Source organism: Papio anubis, chromosome 12, assembly GCF_008728515.1.
Source record: "Papio anubis isolate 15944 chromosome 12, Panubis1.0, whole genome shotgun sequence".
Lineage (NCBI taxonomy): Eukaryota > Metazoa > Chordata > Mammalia > Primates > Cercopithecidae > Papio > Papio anubis.
The window spans coordinates 102,971,158-102,985,385 of NC_044987.1; the positions used below are offsets into that span (position 1 = coordinate 102,971,158).

Sequence of the window (14,228 nt, forward strand, 5' to 3'; positions counted from 1 at the left end):
CCCGTCTCGGCCTCCCAAAGTGCTGGGATTACAGGCTTGAGCCACCGCGCCCGGCCACCTGAATTTTTTTTTAATTAACGTTTGTAGAGACAGGATCTCACTCTGTCACCCAGGCTGGAGTGCAGTGGTGTGATTGTAGCTTATTGGAGCCTTGAACTCTTGGTCTCAAGTGATCCTCCCACCTCAGCCTTCCAAGTAGCTAGGACTAGAAGTGTGCACTACCATGCCTGGCTAATTTTTTTTTTTGGGATACAGACAGGGTCTGACTATGTTGCTCAGGCTGCTCTTAAATTCCTGGCCTCAAGCAATCCTCCTGCCTTGGCCTCTTGAAATGCTCTGAGATTATAGGGATCATAGGCATAAAGTATAGTGCCCAGCCTAAACTTTTTTTTGTAAACATGACTACAGACTGGGCACGGTGACTCACGCCTGTAATCCCAGCACTTTGGGAGGCCGAGGCGGGCGGATCACAAGGTCAGGAGATCAAGACCGTCCTGGCCAATATGGTGAAACCTGTCTCTACTAAAAATAAAAAAATTAGCTGGGTGTGGTGGCGGGCACCTGTCATCCCAGTACTAGGGAGGCTGAGGCAGGAGAATCGCTTAAACCTGGTAGGAAGAGATTGCAGTGAGCTGAGATCGTGCCATTGCAACTCCAGCAACAAGAGCAAAACTCCAAAAAATAAAAAGAAAAAAAAAATGACTACAAATGAAGGCCTCTTGTGATTGTAAAGTAGAAGAAATTAGATCTCTGGATACTGAACAAGAGAAAGGAGATTAGACTTTGAAATCATAAATTAGCAAATTTCAAAAAGGGGCCTCCCTGTTTGCCCAGCAAAATGTTAAGGATCTGTTATTCTGTTGACATGTTAACTTTCTCTAATCTTTATGCTGTCTTTTATAGATGGGCTGACTTATTTGTCATTCTAGAGCCTTAAAATATTCATACATTTTGATCTATTGATAAATTTCATCACCGGAGATTTATCTTATAGAAATAATTCCAAAGAAGGGAGAGCCTTCTATCATTCTACAGCTAGCAGTTCCCTGCTGTTCTGGGGTCTCTCTCCTTCCCTACGCTGCTCCTACATAACTATACTACTTCTATCTTTACCATTCCATCATCAAATGTATACATTACCCCACAGCACAAAAAGAACAGGCTAGAAAAGAACAGAACAGAATTGCAATGGCAGAATTGACAACTGACTTAGCATTTCGGCTGTTCAAGGCCTGACTGGTCTTCCTGCACTTCCTAATAAGATGACTCACAGTACTATTACAGAACTATCTCACACTAGGTTCAAGCCTGATATCTACCACCAAGTGTGTGGTAGAGGCATGTTTCTCAGAACCCAGAGCCAAGATAAGGAACAGTCTCCAATTCCCTCTTTTCTCCCCTCCCTCCTTCACCCTTCATTCCAGGCAAGTCTCCTAGGCAAGTGTGCCCCATCCTCATCCTTTTTTTTTTTTTTTTTTTTTTTGAGGCAGGGTTTCACTGTTTCTGTTGCCCAGACTGGAGTACAGTGGTGTGATCATGACACACTGTAGACTTGACCTCCTGGGCTCAAGTGATCCTCCTGCCCCAGCCTCCTGAGCATCTGGGACTGCCAGTGTATGCCACCACTCCCTGCTAATTAAAAAAAAAAAAAAAATTGTTTTTTAGAGACACAGTCTCACTATGTTGCCCAGGCTGATCTCAAACTCCTAGACTTAACCTATCCTCCCACCTTGGACTTCCAAAGTGCTGAGAGTACAGATGTGAGCTGCCACACCTGGCCTCTTGTTGGTTTAGTCTTTCCAAAGTTTTTTCCATGTGATTGACAGGGGCAAGGTCCATGCTTAAAAGTGAACTGTCCCAGATTGCCCATGGCTGTCACAGTTTTTTTTTTTTTTTTTTTTTTAGACGGAGTCTTGCTCTGTCACCCAGGCTGGAGTGCAGTGGCCGGATCTCGGCTCACTGCAAGCTCCGCCTCCCGGGTTCACGCCATTCTCCTGCCTCAGCCTCCCAAGTAGCTGGGACTACAGGCACCCGCCACCTCGCCCGGCTAGTTTTTTGTAATTTTTAGTAGAGACGGGGTTTCACCGTGTTAGCCAGGATGGTCTCGATCTCCTGACCTCGTGATCCGCCCGTCTCGGCCTCCCAAAGTGCTGGGATTACAGGCTTGAGCCACCGCGCCCGGCCTTGGCTGTCACAGTTTTAACACTCAAAGTCCCATGTTCTGGGAAACCCCTCAGTCCTGGGCAAAGCTAAGACTGGTTATCCTACTTCAGGGAAGCACCGTCCTACCTCCGGGGAGTGGATCCATGAGGAGAGTCCTGCCAGAATTCAGTGATCAACAGTCAACACCATAAGTTCTTGAGTCTTAACACCAATACGAGGAACATCAGGGGTACAGCCCAGGATGATCTTCACTTCTGCTGGCCTTGTTTCATTTTTACAGTTTTTCCTCTAGTGTGAGGAGATTCCCGCAAAGGTTGATGGTTTCAACTCCTGATCCCTTGTGATCCATCTTCAATCCAAATAAATATTTCCATAAGAACATGCAGTAGTTTACTGTCAAACTGAAGCTTAAATCCATATATATATATATACACACACACATACATATTTAAAAAGAACAGTTCTCTGAAGGAAATTTATCTGTAGAGGTGCAACTCTGCCCATAGAATAAGCCACGCTTTCCATGGTCTCACAAAGCAGTCTAGACTCAGCTTTGCAAATATCGCCATTTTCAGATGATTTTAGATAAATCTTTGCCAAACTTTCAGGTATTTTACTCAAAAGTCTCCAGCTTTTGAAAAACGGAAAATGTCTTAGAGCAGTGAAATTAGTTTCTTTAGGTTTTTTTCACTGCAATCAAGGTTTCAAAACAATGTAGTTGGCCGGGCAGGATGGCTCAAGCCTGTAATCCCAGCACTTTGGGAGATCGAGGCGGGCGGATAACGAGGTCAGGAGATCTAAACCATCCTGGCTAACACGGTGAAACTAGTCTCTATTAAAAATGCAAAAAAATTAGCCGGGCGTGGTGGCGGTTGCCTGTAGTCCCAGCTACTCGGGAGGCTGAGGCAGGAGAATGGCGTGAACCCGGGAGGCGGAGCTTGCAGTGAGCTGAGCTCCCGCCACTGCACTCCAGCCTGGGCGACAGAGCGAGACTCTGTCTCAAAAAAACAAAAACAAAAACAAAACAAAAAACCAAACAGAAATGTAGTTATCTGAGTCAAATTTGAATGAGGGCTATAGCTATGCCCCACAAGCCTCTCCAAGAAGGAAGCTTCCTTTTTTTTTTTTTTAAATTTTTATTTGAGACGGAGTCTCGCTCTGTCGCCAGACTGGAGTTCAGTGGCGCGATCTTGGCTCACTGCAGCCTCCGCCTGCCGGATTCGGGCAGTTCTGCCGCCTCAGCCTCCCAAGTAGCTGGGACGACGTGCGCCCACCACCACGCCCGGCTAATTTTTTGTATTTTTAGTAGAGACGGGGTTTCACCGTGTTAGGCAGGATGGTCTCAATCTCCTGACCTAATGATCTGCCCACCTCGGCCTCCCAAAGTGCTGGGATTAAAGGCATGAGCCACTGCGCCCGGCCTGGCCAGTATTTTCAAAGCCAGTATTTTCAAAGGAGATTTTTGTAAAGTGGCAATACATTATTTTAAAAAGGCTCATACTGTAAGGATGTGCTCTTTGATTTTAAAGTCTTTAAAGGCTGGAACCTTTTTTTTTTTTTTTGAGACAGAGTTTTGCTCTGTCACCCAGGCTGGAGTGCAGTGGCACGATCTCTGCTGACTGCAACATCCGCCTCCCGGGTTCAAGCGATTCTGCTGCCCCAGCCTCCGGAATAGCTGGGATTACAGGCGCCCACCACCACGCCCGGCTAATTTTTGTATTTTTAGTAGACACGGGGTTTCACCATCTTGACCAGGCTGGTCTCAAACTCCTGACCTCATGATCAACCTGCCTCGGCCTCCCAAAGTGCTGGGATTACAGGCGTGAGTCACTGTGTCCGGCCTTTAAAAAATTTTTTTAGGCAGGGTCTTGTTCCATAGATCAGGCAATGGTATGATCATGGTTCATTGCAGCCTCCACCTCCCGGGCTCAGGATATCCTTTCATCTTAGCTTCCTGAGCAGCTGGGCCTACAGGCGGGAGCCACCAGGCCCGGCTAACTTTTTGTATTTTTTTTTTTTTTTCCGTAGAGGCTGGAGTCTCACCATGTTGCCCAGGCTGGTCTTGAACTCCTGGGCTCAAAGCAATCCACCAGCCTGGTCTCCTAAAGTGCTCGAATTATGGACGAGAGCCGCTGCGTCCGACCAAACTGGGACTATCTTGTTTCCTTTTTACACCCTTCCTAAGTAGTGGGGAAGGGTGTAAACCTCCCTAGGAGGATGTAAGGTAGACTGTGATTGCTCACACTTGGTAACCATACTTGCAGTGATCTTTGTGATTTATTGAATCATACCTAGGATGTACATATTAATTCATATTTGTGCTGAGCATATTCATTTATCAAGTAAGAGACTACAGGAAAAAGCCATTGTTGTAATGATGAAAATGTCAACACTTTATCAGGTTCTGAACCCAAAGAGACTTTTGCTTATTATGTAAGAAGCACACCTGTGGCTCTAGGCCTTTGGAAGAAAATAAAAGAGAAAAGCAATCCGTGTACTTTCCCCCCCACCCCAGCCTTATGGTCAGGCTACAAAATTCTGGGTTTTCCCAGCTTCTCTTGGTCATGCTTTGTGGGGGCTACACTGGAGCTTTTACGTAGACTGTTCATTTTGTTCCTCAGCCTGAATTCTCTCTCGTTTTCTTTCTCTACGATTTTTAATTCCCCTCACTGTTCTGTTAGGAAACCAAAGGTCAAATGAGGTTAAGTAATTTGCTCAATTGGGATAAAGAGTGTTGGGAGTCCATAAAACAGTCGCGGGGCTATAGACAACAAGTGTTATTGCGCTATGATTTGATCTTCAACACATTCACGAGAAACTACAGTACTCTAAACAACCTTAACTGCCGGCGACCCACAGAAAATGGCAGAAGCGCAGGCTCTTTTTTACCCTGTGGCTTATGATCTGGGTTTGTTTATTTATGCCTCGGACAGGAGTCGGACCTTGAGTAGGAGTTGAGCTGCTTTTCGGCGCTCGGCTGCGGTTCCTTGAACGATTGCTTGGGCGTTCCTCCTTTGATGTCTGGGGCGTTCTTGTATTCGGTGATCTTTTGCGCCGTCTTCTTGCTTGATGTCTCCTGAGCGGCGGCGGCGCCGGGTTGAGGACTGAGTTATCCGCGAGGCCCCGCGCTCAAGCCGCCTTCTCCTGCCGGTCGGTAGAACGGACCCTTTGCTTTATTCGTGCCTCCTCCTTCTTTTTCCCTGTGGCTCAGCTTGTCCGCTGGACTGCAAACCGAGCTCCCGTCTGTCTTGCAGGTAGGCCCAGGAGGAGCCTGGGAGGCCCAGCCCGGCATCCTTCCGCCGCGGGGTTGAGAAGACCTTGGCGCCGGCGGGTGGGCAGGCGGGCCGGCCGCCGTGACACTGCCAGAGGAGGGGCTACCGGGCTGCGTTGAGGGGCGCGGCCGGAGGGGCAGCCCGGAACCGAGGGAGAAGCCGGAAGGAGGGAGAGATGCTGGGGCTTCCCGGTGTGGTTCTTTTGGGAGGAGATGTTGGGTCTAGGGCACCCCCAGTGTGTGGGGAAAATGGCTTTCCAGGAACCGACAGAGCTTTGCGCACTTTGACCTTCCTTCCTTTATCCTTTCCCCCCACCCCGAAGTCTCCGGGTGTCATGCCTCAGTTGAACTGGGGACCCCTACTGAGTCCAGCGTTTGAAGGGACCTTTGAGTAGGTAGAGGCGTATGGAACAAGGTCCTCTGGCTCCTCTGAGCGAAGTGTCATGTTCTCGCCTTTTTTGGGTGGGGAAACTGAGGCTGATGTCTGGGAGGTGACTTCCCCCCATATCCCCAACAGATCATTAAATGCACTGTAAGTCACTTTTTGTCATTTACCAGTTCCCTTTCCCCCAGTTACCAGTCAAGTTATGAAAACAGTGAGTTGTTGTTTGATCGCCTGTGATCCCTCTTTTCCTAGGAATATAGACTGTTAGGAATACAAATCCTGTCACTAGAGACTTCAGAAGTAAAGGAACCATGTGGTTTCTTGGCTGTTTAGCTTTTCAAAGTCTGTATCATTTTAGCTAGTGTAGCAATGACAGTTTCTTTTTGTTTCTTGATAACCTTGTTGCCTACTTTGTTTCCTGATAACCTTGTTGTCTACATTGTTTCCTGGTTGGTTTATCCTCCTTCTCCCCAGCCTCTTTGGAAATCTTAACAACTATGGTGTTTGTGGTTAGTCTGGTAGAGGATGGTCAAGACTTTGAAGGCAAACGCTTGTCCTGTATGAGGGTCTGCTTTCTGGGGAGTATCCAAAGGAAACCCAAGGAGTCTCTCTCTCTCTCTTTCTCTCTTTTTTTTTTTTTTTAAGACAGTCTCGCTCTGTCGCCCAAACTGGAGTGCAGTGGCGCAATCTTGGCTTACTGCAACCTCTGCCTCCCGGGTTCAAGCGATTCCCCTGCCTCTGTCTCCTGACTAGCTGGAACTACAGGCGCGCGCCACCACACTCGGCTAATTTTTGTATTTGTAGTAAAGTGGGATTTCATCACGTTGGCCAGGCTGGTCTTGAACTCCTGGCCTCAAGTGATTCGCTCACTTCGGCCTCTCAAAGTGCTGGAATTACAGGCATGAGCCACCGCGCCCGCCCAGTTTTGTTATATTTGATTACTAGTTTGGTCACTGCACATACAAAAGCTAAAAAAGGCTGTATGTAGAAATCATTCAAATATTGAGATATTTAAATGAAACTCGTTTGTGGTTCTCTTTTCCTTCCCAACTTGGAAAGGTTGGGGACTAAGTCTCTCATTTTCATCGGATTCAGTGTCATGATCCTAATTTGTGTCACTTCTTTGTTGGGGAAAAAAAAATATCAGCCTGCCGGGTGCAGTGGCTCACACCTGTAATCCCAGCATTTTGGGAGGGCAAGGAGGGTGGATCACCTGAGGTTGGGAGTTCAAGACCAGCCTGACCAATGTGGAGAAACCTAAAAATACAAAATTAGCCGGGCGTGGTGGTGCATGCCTGTAATCCCAGCTACTCAGGAGGGTAAGGCAGGAGAATCACTTGAATCCAGGAGGCAGAAGTTGCCATGAGCGAGATCACATCATTGCACTCCAGCCTGGGCAACAAGAGCCAAACTCTGTATCAAAAAAAAAAAAAAAAAAAAAAAAAAAATCAGTCTTGAGGTCATTCTGGGTTGGATAAGTTTCCAAAGTATGTAGAATCAGTAGGAGGGTGTTTTTTGTTTGTTTGTTTGTTTGTTTTGAGACAGAGTCTTGCTTTGCCCCCCGGGCTGGAGTGCAGTGGCGCTATCTCAGCTCACTACGACCTCCTCCGCCTCCCAGGTTCGAGCAGTTCTCTGCCTCAGCATCCCGAGTAGCTGGGATTACAGGCACCACCACCACACCTGGCTAATTTTTTGTATTTTTAGTAGAGATGGGGTTTCACCATCTTGGCCAGGCTGGTCTTGAACCCCTGACCTCGTTATCCACCTGCTTTGGCCTCCCAAAGTGCTGGAATTACAGGCATGAGCCACCGCGCCCGGCCAAGAGAGTGGTTTTAAGGGTATAGAGATTCAGTTCCTAGTCCTTGAGTGGAGACTGTACAAGGCTACATTCTCCCACTATTTTAGTATTCTTGTGTAAGTTTTGGAAAGATTACTGTTCCTTTAATTTTTTGTGTGAGGTCAGCAAGATTTAAATGAATGCCCCTTAATCATGAGCAATTTCCTAGTTACACGACCTCAGTGCTCCCAGAAAGGGATTAATGAAGAGCCACCAGACTATCTTTATGGAGAATCTAGATTGGGGAGTTAAGCTAAGAATGTGCATTTTTGAAAAAGTTTTTATGGTAGAAGAGAATGTATATCAGATAAAAGAATGTAGAGAAGAAAGCAACATTGTCCACTGGGAATTGATAAGTTCTGTGTAGAATTTAGAGTTATAAAGAATATCTCATTGACTCCTAATGAATGCTAAATAACAAATGGAAATTGCTGTGAGTGTCTTGAAGCAATCTTAGGAATATTTTATTATGTTTCTGCAGGAAATAATTGGCAGAGGCTTAAGGTGAATTGAGGCCAAGAAATTTGGTGGTGTTGATGGGAGGTTACAGGGATAGAGCTTATCAACTTAATCAACTTATCCCATGCTTTGTGATAGAAGTTCACTCCGCTTTTTTTCTTTTTCTTTTTTCTTTTTTTTTTTGAGATGGAGTCTTGCTCTGTCGCCCAGGTTGGAGTGCAGTGGAACTCACTGCAACCTCCACTTCCCGGATTCAAGCAATTCTCCTGCCTCAGCCTCCCGTGTAGCTGGGATTACAGGCGCAGGCCACGATGCCCGGCTAATTTTTTGTGTTTTCACCCAGCTTTTAACTTACTTGGTTAAATCTTGCATTGTTCTGTCAATGTTAGATTGGGTTCTCTTTTGACATTTCCTTTAAAAACTGAACAGGTTCAGAATGTAAATGAATTCTGTCTTTTAGTAAGAAAGTTCTTGGAGATGATTGAAGATTTGAACTTCTAGAACTTGACCTGGAACAGAGTTATGTACATCGCTTGAAAAATATTAGTTATGTATGTCGTTAAAAAACAATTATTTTTATTAATAAAGTAGTAATTTACTTTTTTTTTTTTTTTTTTTTGAGAGATGAGGTCTCCCTATGTTGCTCAGGCTGGACTCAAACTCCTGGGCTCAAGTAGCCCTCCCCAATAGCTGGAACTACAGCTGCATGCACCTGGCTTACATTTTTTTAAATTTATTTTTTTGAGACGGAGTCTTGCTCTGTCACCAGGCTGGAGGCAGTGGCGCAATCTCGGCTCACTGCAACCTCTGCCTCCTGGGTTCAAGAGATTCCTGTGCTTCAGCCTCCCGAGTAGCTGGGACTACAGGTGTGCACCACCATGCCCAGCTAATTTTTTGTATTTTAGTAGAAATGGGGTTTCACCATGTTGGCCAGGATGGTCTCGATCTCCTGACCTTGTGATCCACCCACCTTGGCCTCCGAAACTGCTCAGATTAGAGGCGTGAGCCACCGTGCCTGGCCATATATTTTTATACTGTATAATTTTCACAATATTTTCAATATGTGTTAGGATACTTATAAAACTTTTGTTTTGATCATGTAACTTTAGGGTGCTTGTTAATATCGAATCCAAACATTATGGTCCTCAAGCATATTGGTGAATGTTGTCTGTTTAAGTTGACAGTTTCTCTCACTCTTCCAAGTTATCTCACTCTTAAAGGAATAAGAGAAAATGTTTCGTTGTTAGCACAGTAAGGTGTCTTTTTCCAAGATATGCCTCAGCCTTGATAGAGTTATTTTGGAGTGGAATCCACATTTTTTTGCCCAGTGGTTTGGTTTATCCCCAAAAAACTTAAGTTCCTTTAATCACAGTCATTCTTGTTTCATTCTCCAATTGTTCCTCATAAACTCAGAGAGAGCTTTCAGTGTCTTAATTTCTGTTTGTACAGAAGTGTTCTGGTACAGCCTGTCCTGTGGTTTGGGGTCATTTATATTTTATCTTTTCTAGCTCCCCCAGGTTAATATGATCAATTTTTTTTTTTTGTTTTTGCACAGCTAAAATTAGTTACTGATGGATAAAAATTTTGTGATTATTTATTGTCAGAATGTATTTATGTGTCCAGTATGTGGCAGCCTGCCAATGTAATGTAAGGAGAAAATAGATTAAGTAATTAGGAGATCTGGGTTTAAGCCCTAGGTTTACTACTGAGAAGTCTTGTATAAATTATTTAAGGAGGCTGTAGGGAAGGTTAGTGTCATTTATTGAGCATTTACTGTGTCATGTTATTTACATGTGTTATTTCATTTTTTTTTTTTTTTTTTTGAGGCGGAGTCTCGCTGCTGTCAGCCTCCCGAGTAGCTGGGAGTGCAGTGCGCCGCGATCTACGGCTCACTGCTAATTTTTTGTATTTTTAGTAGAGACGGGGTTTCACTGTGTTAGCCAGGATGGTCTCGATCTCCTGACCTCGTGATCCGCCCGTCTCGGCCTCCCAAAGTGCTGGGATTACAGGCTTGAGCCACCGCGCCCGGCCGTGTTATTTCATTTAATACTTGTAAGAGTCCTTTATAGTAGATGTTAATTTCCTTATAGAGAGACTGTTTTTTCCATTTTTTTTTTGCTGAAGCTCAGTGACAATAAATAATTTAACCAAGATCACACAGTAGGTATAGTAGAGCTGAGATTCAAATCAAAGGCTTTGAATGCTTTTCTGAGTCTGTATTTAAAGAATGGAAAAGTAAAACATCCATCATAATCCTTTTTTTTTTTTTTTTTTTGAGATGGAGTTTCACTCTTGTTGCCCAGTCTGGTGTGCAATGGCGCAATCTCGGCTCACTGCATCCTCTGTCTCCTGGGTTCAAGCGATTCTCCTGCCTCAGCCTCCCTAGTAGCTCGGACTACAGGCATGTGCCTGGCTAATTTTTGTATTTTTTTTTTAGTAGAGATGGATTTTCACCACGTTAATCAGGCTGGTTTCAAACTCCTGACCTCAGGTGATCCACCTGCCTTGGCCTCCCTAAGTGCTGGGAATACAGGTGTGAGCCACCGTGCCGGCCCATCATAATACTTACGTTGATTACGTTGAGAAAAAGTATGTGAAAATGCTTTAAAGCTGCAACCTCAGCCTCCCAGGTTCAAGTGATTCTCCCTCCTCAGCTTCCCGAGTAGCTGGGATTGCAGACACGTGCCACCACGCCCAGCTAATTTTGCATTTTTAGTAGAGACCTGGTTTCACCATGTTGGCCAGGCTGGTCTTGAACCCCTGACCTCAAGTGATCCACCCAACTTGGCCTCTCAATGTGCTATGATTACATGCATGAGCCACAGCACCCGGCCTCCTTCCTTTTCTTTTCTAACTTATTTTCTGTCTCTTCCTCTGTTCTTAGGGTTAATAATCTTCACTTCTCTACCCAAATTTTTTTTCTTTCTTCATTGTGTGTTGTTTTGGTACTGTGTTTATTTCTTTTTTTATTTTATTTTATTTTATTTTTTTGAGACGGAGTCTCGGTGTGTCATCCAGGCTGGGTACTGTTTATTTCTGAGATCAGAAATATTCCCATCAGACCTTGTGGAGCTATTTCTTGATTGTGACTGTGTGTATCAACCCTTACCTTTGCAGACGTTTGTTCATCTAGCAAATATTTATTGAAGACTCATTAGATGTTGGGATACAATGGTAGACATAGGTGTTCTTATCCTTATGGAGTTTATTCCAGTGGAAAACATAGGTATTTGGTAAATGTTGAAATTTAGACTGAAACAAGTATTCTGAAGGAAATAAACAAGGGCTGACGGGGGAAGAAGAAGTGAGGTGGGCCCTGGGTATTTACAGGGATTGGAGCCTTCAGTCATAGCATCCTTAATCCCCTTGAAAAGTTGGAATCATAAATCATGATTGTGTAAATTTAAGTTTCCCTGCTGCCATTTAAGCCGTCACTTAAGATTGCTACATGTAATATTTGTCTGGTATTTAATGTATGATAACATTGGGTTTTACATAGTCAAGGATAACTATGACTTAAATATCTAGCATGCTTGACTAATGAGTTTAATTTTTTACTTTTTTTTTTGTGGCAGGGTCTCACTCTGTGGCCCAGGCTGGAGTGCAGTGGTGTAATCTTGGTTCACTGCAGCCTCCACCTCCCGGGTTCAAGTGATTCTCGTGCCTCAGCCTCCCGAGTAACTGGGACTACAGGTGTGTTCCACGGTGTCCGGCTAATTTTTGTATTTTGAGTCGAGATGGGGTTTCACTATGTTAGCCAGGCTGGTCTCGAACTCATGTCTTCAGGTGATCTGCCCGCCTCAGCCTCCCAACATGTTGGGATTACAGGCGTGAACCACTGTGCCTGGCCTGAAGTTGTGTTTCTGTAAAATGAGCTGAAACAAATTTCACACTTCATGATTTCATCACTTATTTCTGCTCTCCAGAATAGATCATAGGCATATATACCTATAGTGTAATGAAGCATCTGAAATTTTGCTGAGTTGGAGAGGATTAATAAGCACATTTGACTTGCAGAGAAAATTGGAATATTTTATTCTAGGTGACCACTGAAAACAGGACAGAAAAATTTCTCTCCCCAGACTTTTGAATAGCAGCATAGTTGCACTGACTCCTGGAGTCAAGCAGCCTGGTTCAAATTTCAGCACCCCTACTTACTAGCTGTACAACTTGGGAAAGTTACTTAGTCTCTGTGTGCCTCTCCTCATCTGTAAAATGTTGTTACAGTTGTTGTAAGAACTAAATTAGTTAATATGTATAAAGCATTTAGAACAGTGCTAGGTGCTGTATATGCCAGTTGTTAGTAACAATGTTATTATTATAACAAAATAAAGTTTTCCAAAAGAACACATGATAGTGATTCTTAGATTGAAGTTTAGATGCTTTGGTAAAACTTTAATAGGGAAGAGGAAGTTAAAACAGCATATTTGTCCCTCTTTCCCCTCAGTACCCTTCAAATTAAAGTAAAAGGATATAGGTTCAAATCCTAGCTAGGAAAACAAAGTAAAAAGTTGAATCTTTATTTTTAATTCAAAAATTATTTTATTATTATTTTTTTGAGACAATCTTGCTCTGGTGCAGTGGCACAATCTTGGCTCACTGCAAACTCTGCTTCCTGGGTTCCAGTGATCCTTGTGCCTCAGCCTCCCAAGTAACTGGGATTACAGGTGTGTGCCACCACACCTGACTAATTTTTGTATTTCTTTTAGTAGAGACAGGGTTTTGCCACGTTGGCCAGGCTTGTCTTGAACTCTGGCCTCAAGTGATCTGCCCACCTCAACTTCCATAAGTACTGGAATTACAGGTGTGAGCCACTGCGTCCAACTTTAAAAATCATTATTATTTTCGGCCGGGCACGGTGGCTCATGCCTGTAATCCCAGCACTTTGGGAGGCCGAGGTGAGTGGATCATCTGAGGTTGGGAGTTCAAGACCAGCCTGACCAACGTGGAGAAACCCCGTCTCTACTAAAAATACAAATTAGCTGGGTGTGGTGGTGCATATCTGTAATCCCAGCTACTTGGGAGGCTGAGGCATGAGAATCGCTTGAACCAGGGAGGTAGAGGTTGCAGTGAGCCGAGATCGCGCCATCACACTCCAGCCTGGGCAACAAGAGCGAAACTCCATCTCAAAAAAAAAAAAAAAAAATTATTGTTATTTTCTAATTATAAAGGTCTTTATGCCTGGTATGGTGGACTATACCTGTAATCCCAGCAGTTTGGGAGGCTGGGATTTTATATGTGTGTGTGTGTGTGTGTGTGTGTGTGTGTGTGTGTATATATATATATGGTTTTTTATTTTTTTGAGATGAAGTCTTGATCTGTTGCCCAGGCTAGAGTGCAGTGGTGCGATCTTAGCTCATTGCAACCTCCACCTCCTGGGTTCAAGCGATTCTCCTGCCTCAGCCTCCCGAGTAGCTGGGACTACAGGTGCATGCCATCACACCTGGCTAATTTTTGTATTTTTAGTAGAGACAGGCTTTCACCGTGTTAGCCAGGATGGTCTCGATCTGCTGACCTTGTGATCCGCCCGCCTCGGCCTCCCAAAGTGCTAAGTGCTGGGATTACAGGTGCAAGCCATCGTGCCCGGCCTTTTTTTTTTTTTTTTTTTGAAAGAGTCTCACTCTGTCGCCCAGGCTGGAGTGCAGTGAGTGGTGTGATCTCAGTTCACTGCAACCTCTACCTCCTATGTTCAAGTGATTCTCCTGCCTCAGCCTCCTGAGTAGCCGGGTTTACAAGCGCCCATCACCTCATCCAGATAACCTTTTTTTTTTTTTTTTTTTTGAGATGGAGTTTCGCTCTTGTTGCCCAGGCTGGAGTGCAATGGCGCAATCTCAGCTCACTGCAACCTCCACCTCCCAGGTTCAAGCGATTCTCCTGCCTCAGCCTCCCCAGTAGCTGGGATTAGAGGCATGCACCACCACGTCCAGCTAATTTTGTATTTTTAGTAGAGACAGGGTTTCTCCACGTTGGTCAGGCTGGTCTTGAACTCCCAACCTCAGATGATCCACTCACCTCGGCCTCTCATAGTGCTGGGATTACAGGCGTGAGCCACCGCGCCTGGGCCCATGTCCAGATAATTTTGTATTTTTAGTAGAGATGAGGTTTCACCATGT

At 44.7% G+C, this 14,228-nt stretch overlaps 1 protein-coding gene across 7 annotated transcripts in view; it reads left to right on the forward strand.

The window, feature by feature from the left end:
- The first annotated feature begins 5,176 nt into the window (after nucleotides 1-5,176).
- AMBRA1 (autophagy and beclin 1 regulator 1) overlaps nucleotides 5,177-14,228 on the forward strand; it is a 197,457-nt gene continuing 188,405 nt past the window's right edge. For all 7 annotated transcript variants that reach the window (XM_009186174.3, XM_009186175.3, XM_003909963.4 and 4 more), the window contains exon 1: nucleotides 5,177-5,417. The gene's annotated coding sequence lies outside the window, so the exon portion shown is untranslated. The remainder of the gene's footprint in view (nucleotides 5,418-14,228) is intronic.